At 39.1% G+C, this 7,796-nt stretch overlaps 1 long non-coding RNA gene across 1 annotated transcript; it reads left to right on the top strand.

Moving 5' to 3' along the window:
• Positions 1 to 226: 226 nt before the first annotated feature.
• LOC149135243 (uncharacterized) lies at positions 227 to 4,977 on the top strand. Its single transcript, XR_016242298.1, has 2 exons — positions 227 to 531; positions 1,418 to 4,977. It is a non-coding gene; the product is annotated as an uncharacterized LOC149135243 (long non-coding RNA).
• The last annotated feature ends 2,819 nt before the right edge of the window (positions 4,978 to 7,796 follow it).

Here is a 7,796-nt window from a genome sequence, read left to right as displayed (position 1 = left end):
GCACCACACACATACATACATACATACATACATACATACATACATACATAGGTCCTTTCAAATAGAAGCGCAAGGACTGAGATTTGGTGGGATGGTGTAGTCGATTATAACGACCTTAATACTCAACTAGTACTAATTTTATCGACCCTAAAAAGTGAGATTTGAACTGAAAAATGCCACTAAACATAATACCTTAGGAATGAGAGCCCAGGTTTGAAATTTCTCAAAACGCGTCTCTTAGTCGAAAAGGTATCTCACCAGAAATATTGATTCACACATGATTACAATAGTATGAAGGGAGAGCACTCTATTCATACTTGTAGTTATCAAGGGCAGTTACTCTAAATGATTTATTACAACAGCTGGTGTAAATAAACCTTGAAATCCACGGCTTATTGATGTGGTAAGCGCTGCAATCATTGGGTGTTTTGTGGCTCCTGGTTAACCTCGCACGGAGAACTCAGAGAAGTAGCTGGTCACAGGGATTTCACATTTCTGTCTTGCGGTGGAGCTCACGATGACAAAGATTAAGTAAGTATAATCTGAAAGAAACAAAAAATACGTCATGCTGTTTAGTTTTGACGTGGTTTCCAACAGATTAGATCTCAAGCAGCTTCCTGCAACTAGAAGCGGAATTAATCGTCTTTAGGTTTCCCTTTTCACTCTAAAAAGTTCACAGTGAATTGATCGCAGTGAACTCTCCTGCGATAACTTGATGGCGGTGATCTTACCTGTAGTCGTTGGTCACAACAGGAACGGAGATGGTGGATTCAATCGACGTACGATATTTACTGTTCCTTTGTACTTACCATAGACGGTGTACATTCCAACAGTGTTGCAGCTAATAAGTTGTTGCTATTGTGTTTATGGAATGCCAGTCGAAGCGGGTTCAGATTTTGTTGGGAGTGAGTGAGAATGATACCGTTCTTGTGATAGATGTAGAAGATCAGTTTCAGCGTTTGGAAGTGACCGGAATGCAGAGAGAAAAGACGGCATTAAATTAATAATGCTGTGGTGACAAACATTTCTGTTTTCATTTATAGACGTTATGCACCAGCGTATGAAAAATATATATATAATATAGGCTAAATTAAGCTATAGCCGTCACTTACAAGCAAGAACTACTTGGTAGAATGTACCATGCTTTCGCTACAACACTAAATTGTACTCGTGTCGTCGCAAGTAGACACAGGCACATTCTCTGTTCTCCCACTCTTGACTCGGTGGAACATCCTGGATGTGACAGCTGGAGGATTAGAGGGTTATACCAGCACTATTTTGGTTCTTTATCTCTGTCTCTGTGTGTGTGTGTGTGTGTGTGTGTGTGTGTGTGTGTGTGTAGGGTGACCCAAAAAAATCAGAACCCACAAATCTTTGAATAAAACTTAATTTTAATTTTATTTCTTTTCTTTTTCAGGGTGTACAAGTCGACTTTGTGCATGAAAGATTGGAACAATAGTCTACCCCAACATGTCTTGGTCAACCAAGGAAAAAGAATTTTACCTGGAGTCCTATTTCACTAACAAATTATAAACTGCAGTGCAAGCAAATTTTCAGAGATAGTTTCGGTGTCGTCATGCTTCATCAAGAAGCAGAATTTTTGACTGGGTTCAAAAGTTCAGAGTACGGGACTGTGCAAAGTGCACGGCATGGGTAGCAATCTCTAAATATGGCATCATCGGCCCATATTGGTTCGAAGACGAAAATGAGAAAGCTCAAACGGTTAATATGGAGCGCTATGTGGCAATGCTGGGAAAGTTTTGGGCATCACTGGGACGACGCAGTGGAATAGATCGAGATTAACAGTGGTTGCAGCAAGACGGGACCATCTCCACTCCCAACGCATCAGATGACTTCCTAGCCTGGCTGAGAGAGCGATTTCAGGAGAGGCTGATGAGCAGGAAATGTGACGTTGAGTGGTCACCGCATTCACGGACTTGGCCCCACCAGATTTTTATCTGTGGGGGTATCTCAAAGATAATGATTACCAGAACAACTCTCAAACGATCGGTAAACTGAAGGCAGCAATCACAGAAGAAATCAAGGAAATCCCCAGAGAGGAATGTGTTTGAGTAATTGACAATCTTGCCCGAGGTTTGCAAGTGTGCCTCCAACGCCGCGGAGGCTATTTGGAACATATTTTGAAAAGAACATGACTTTTATGCAAAGGTAATGATCCTACACAGACCAAAGTTTAAGTCCAGCAAATTTCAAGAAATTGCTGGACCTTTGTAGGGTTTAATAAAATGTTTATGGGTTCTGTTTTTGGAGCGGGGGGGGGGGCTCTCCCTGTATGCATGTGTGTGTGTGTGTATACATACATACATACATACATACATACATAGATGCATACACGTACGTATGTATGCATGTATGTATGTATGTATGTATATCTTTTTATCTTTTACTTGTTTCATTCATTACACTCCAGCCCATATTGGGGCACAACCTTGGAGAAGTTTTAATCGAATGAATCGATCAGTACATTTTCTTTTTTAAGCTGGAACTTATTTTATCGTTTTCTTTTGCCGAACTGCTAGTTATGGGGACGTAAATACAGTTAAAAGACGCATACACATACATGTATGGTTATAGGCGTGTATGTGGTGTGTGCGTGTGTGTGTGTGTGTGTGTGTGTGTGTGTGTGTGTGTGTAATTTCTGGGGACTAATGGGTGTATGCCAATTACTGTGTTGTGTAAACTGTCCATTATGGCTAGGATATTGTGCAACTTATTGTGTTGCATCTATCTGTGTAGTTTGTGTCATATCAGGTATATGCATAAAGAAGGGGATGTCTTAGGCATGTTGTTCTTGCCCACTGTATTTTGGTTATGACCGGCTAATGGAGCTAGCCACGGTTCTCCGTGAATATATAACATAAAATTAGAATCATACAATCATAAAATATAGAGAGTAGAATCTGTCAAAGAAAGATTGCAACTCAACCTCATAGTCCCAAGTTCAGTTTCACTGTACAAGTGTGTAGTAACTATGTCAGTATTAGATGTTACCCAGCAATTACATGGTTTGAGGTTTGTTTCCCAACCATGTTTCAGGTTCAGTCTCTCTGTGTTGCACCTTGGGCAAGTGTCTTCGATGATTGTAACAACTTTACCGTTGTTACAATCATCTGAAATGGAACTGTCAAAGCGCAATGTTCGAGCAATTTTGCTAATCAACTTCAAAAAGGACGTAAAGTAGCTGAAACTGCTCGCGATATCAACGAAACGTTTGGGGAGGAAATGACCAGTGAGTGGTCAATTCGAAAATGGTCTAAATGATTTCGCAGTGGAAACGTAAGCCTTGAAAATCGTGAGCGTAGTGGACGCCCGTCTGTCATCGATGACGGTCAATTAAAGACTGCCATTGAGATAAAACCACTCGAGAATTGGCAAAAGAACTTCAAGTTAGCCAGAAAATTGCTTTCAACCATTTGCATGCAATCGGAAAATCAAAAAAGCTCAACAAATGGGTACCACACGATTTGAATGAAAATCAGAAAATGCGCAGATATGAAATTTGCTCGTCGCTTCTTCTCTGTAACCAGACTGATCCGTTTCTCAGCCGTATTGTAACTTGCGATGAAAAGTGGATTCTGTGCAATGATAAAAAACGTTCTTCGCAGTGGTTGGACCAAAATGAAGCACCGAAAACCTTCTCTAAACCCGAGCTCTTCAAAAAGAAGGTTATGGTGACTGTTTGGTGGTGTACTGCTGGATTCATCCATTATAACTTCTAAAAACCCGGAAAAACCATTACTGCAGAAACATATTTCCATGAAATTGCCAAAATGAGCGAAAAACTGTTACTCCTCCGTCCCAGACAGGTCAGCAGAATAGGGCCAATCATTCTTCATAACAATACTCGACCACACGTTTCACTAATGACACTCCAGAAATTGAGAGGATTTGGCTACGAAGTTCTTCCCTACACAGCTTATTCCCCAGACCTTACTCCTACCAACTACCACTTTTTCAAGCACCTTGATGGTTTCCTGCGAGAGTTCATCAGCTCCAGAACTCCAGATTTTTATGTTACCGGAATAAGCAAACAGTTTTTGACCCCCAGACAGAAAATAAACTGTTTTTACTTCAGATTTTTATAAATTTTTACTGATATTTGATGAGATTCATCGAAACTGGTAATATTTTCCTTATATAATTTTTTAAATCGGAGATGTACTTGCATAGCAAGTGACCTGATCTGAGATCGTGTGCTGGAACGAAAACAATTGCAGCGTGGAAGGTGTTTCTAAGCCATTTAAAATAACACACAAAAGCCGTCAGATTCACTTCAACATTTAAATTTAATTTGTCAAAATATTTTCGTCGCTTTGAGACCGCGACCTGTTCACTGATAAAATTCTGCTGCACGGCTTTTGTGTGTTATTTTAAATGGCTTATAAACACCTTCCACGCTGCAATTATTTTTAAAATCATTTTTATTAAATTCCCTCCTAAATTTAAATATCTTAGACTTACTTCTGTGTTATTTCCACCTCCATTTGTGTGTGTGTGTGTGTGTGTGTGTGTGTGTGTGTGTGTGTGTCTGTGTGTGCGCGCGCGTCTTTGTGTCTATGTTTGTCTCCCACTGCCGCTTGACAACCGGTGTTGGTGTGTTTACGTTCCTGTAAACTAGCAACAGTTCGGCAAAAGTTACTGATAAAATAAGTACAAGGCTTTAAGATACAAGTCCTGCGTTGATTTGTTCGACTAAAACGCTTCAAGGCGGTGCCCAGCATGGCCGTAGTCAAAAATGGCTGAAACAAGAAAAACAAAAATGTAGAAGGAATATTTCAGAATGCGAACCCACATAAATTAATTCTAAAAAGGTCATGGGCTTGCTGTCTTCCATTGATTAAACAAAGAAAATACGTATTGAAAAATGTACAAATATTGTTTTAATTTTTGTCTCTTTTATCTCAACGTAAAATTTAATAGATTATTCAGCTCGGATATAAAATTCTTTGCACTTGTTTTTTTGGCACTTTTTATTTTCTCTAATTACTTTTGATATCGATGCAAAGTAATGTTTGTTTGCTTTTTGTTTTCTTTCGCTTTTGTTTTCATTTTAGTTTTTTTTATCGGACACATAATGATTCTTGTTTGTTGTTTTTTAATCAGGCATAAATAATTCTTGGTTGATTTTTGTTAGTCGTGCGTTCGATGATGATGATGACGACGACGACGACGATGATGCAAAAGACAAGGATAAGAACAGTAAAGGGGATGTGAGGAAGTGGAGGAGGGAACAAGGATGAAGGGATGAGGAGGGAGAGGGGAGGGGAATAGATTATGGAGAGGGAGAGATGATGGGGAGGGAGAGGGGGAAGAGTTGATGGGGAGAGGATGGGAGGTGATGATAATGATGATGATGAGGAGGAGGAGGGGGCAGTTAATGTCATTGTCATTATTTTTGTTATTGATTACAAAACTATTTTCTAATGCTTCAATTAATTTCTATAATTTGTCGTTGGCTCTGTGCCAGTGTGGTATCAGTTGACAAACTGATTACTATTGCAGTAGCAAACAGGCGCTACAGATACCGCAGCTGTGTTGATACGTTGACCTACTGACCTCAGAAAATAATATCTTTGACGACTGAGGAAACCGCTAACGTGGTCGACCGAACGGCTGAGAATAGCAGCCAAATTTCATTCAGATCACACTATACTGTCTTTGAAGATTGAAGGGTACATCAGATAATTTATGACATAATACAACATGCTTACTTAGATGTAGAAGGAAAACGAGATGGTTGGATAATATCCATGATCTTGGGTGGTTACGCTTGGGAATCCAGACGGAAAATGTAATGATAGCACGTCCTGTCGCCTCAAACATTGGATAACCCACTGCAGCATTCCATTCCACTCGCCTCTCCTTCTAATTGAGTTCAAATCCCAGGCTTCACACTAATCATTACACCCATTTCTTCCTTTGTACGACGGCGGTCCTCTAGTCTCGCAACCTATTTTCCCCTAGGCCCCATTATAACTTTCCAGAAAATGTCTACCCCCACTAGTAGTTTGAAAAAAAAAACTTTATTATTTTTATTACCTAATGATAAGGCAGTGAGTTGGCAGAATCGTTAGCACACCGAGCAAAATGCTGAGCGGGATTTCGTCTGTCTTTACGTTCAGAGTTCAAATTCCGCCGAGGTTGACTTTGTCTTTCATCCTTTCGGGGTCGATAAAATAAGTACCAGTTCAGTACTGAGGTCGATGTGATCGACTAGCACCTCACCACCAGCTGTATAACATGGACTGGCTGACTTGTTCTGCCCTTCATAGTCCAGCTGATGAGACAAAACAACTTGTTGAGATTATGCAAAATCATTATGTATAATCATGAGATAATACGTAATTTCTTCGTTAGTGATTAATGTTTTTTGTTTCCAACAGACAGACCTATGAGTGAAGACATTCTAGCTATGAGCAACCGTCTATTTAAGAGATATATGACTAATCTACCTAATGTATTTAAAGAAAGAAAGAAAGAAATTTGTTATTTCTTGTAAGTTGAGTAATAACATAAGAAACTGTTTCACAACATTTTCACCAGCAAAGACCCTGCTTTTGTTTAAATGAGTTTTCCCCCAGACCCACCCCAGGCTTTTGAGAGGTCTTTCTACACAAATTATTTAATTCAGCTTGCAGGCTCCCAATACTACCCTTGTGTACCTTAGCCATTCGTGGACCCAGGCTGAGAACCACTAAACGTAGGATCTCAATGATGGTAGACACATGTTTTTGTTGTTTTTTTTACTATATATGTTTTTGTTTTATTTGATTGCTTTTTTCTTGCACTAATTCTTCAATTGCTAGAGGCTTATCAGGCAAATTAATTGTCTTTATTGAATTGAATTCTGAGAAAATAGGAAATAACATTATATAAATCCACTCTTCCGCGCAATTTTTACATGACAGTAAAATCGATAAGAAAGGGAAATCTTTATATTCTATTTTATTTATTTATTGTATTTATTTCCTTTTTTTTATTGTAAACCTAAATTACAATTCGTCTTACAATAACAATTACAACCATTTTTAAGAAAATGCCGCAAGATTTATTTCCACATCGCACCTCATCCATATATTTTTAATATTTTCATCACGATAAATAGATGAATATTGATTTTTCAACATTGGCACTAAGCTACAAATATTTGTTTGTTTGTTTGTTTGCTTTATGGGGTGGTGTCCATAGTGAAGAATATAATGAGTTGGACTGTACCCAATACTTGACTGAAATAAACAAGCAGTTATGTTATTGATCAGAGAAGTGTGAAAAGTACAATCATCTCTGGCAGGACTGGAACTCATATATGCAGTCATGGCTGGGTGGTTAAGAAGTTTGTGCCACAACGACGTAGTTTCAGCTTCAACCCCCATTGATTGCCACTCAGGAGAAATCATTTCAAATAAACACATATAAGCACAGGCGTGGCTGTGTAGTAAGAGGTTTACTACCCAACCACATGGTTCCAGGTTCAGACCCATTGCGCGGCAACTTGGACAAGTGTCTTCTGCTACAGCCTCGGTCTGATAGAAGCTTTGTGAGTGGATTTAGTAAACAGAAACTGCACAAAGTTCATTATATATATATATACACACACACATTCGTGTGTGTGTGTGCGCGTGTGCGTATGTCTTTGTATCTGTGTTTGTCACCATCACCGCTTGATAACTAGTGTTGGTGCATTTACGATCCCGTAACATAGCAGTCCGGCAAAAATGACTGATAGAATAAGTACCAGGTTTAAAAATTAAAATAAGCGCTGGGGTCAATTCATT

The sequence above is a fragment of the Octopus bimaculoides genome, chromosome 6 (assembly GCF_046866305.1).
Source record: "Octopus bimaculoides isolate indiv1 chromosome 6, ASM4686630v1, whole genome shotgun sequence".
In the NCBI taxonomy this organism is placed as follows: domain Eukaryota; kingdom Metazoa; phylum Mollusca; class Cephalopoda; order Octopoda; family Octopodidae; genus Octopus; species Octopus bimaculoides.
The sequence above is the reverse complement of the archived record's forward strand: the minus strand, read 5'-3'. Positions and strand labels throughout refer to the sequence as shown.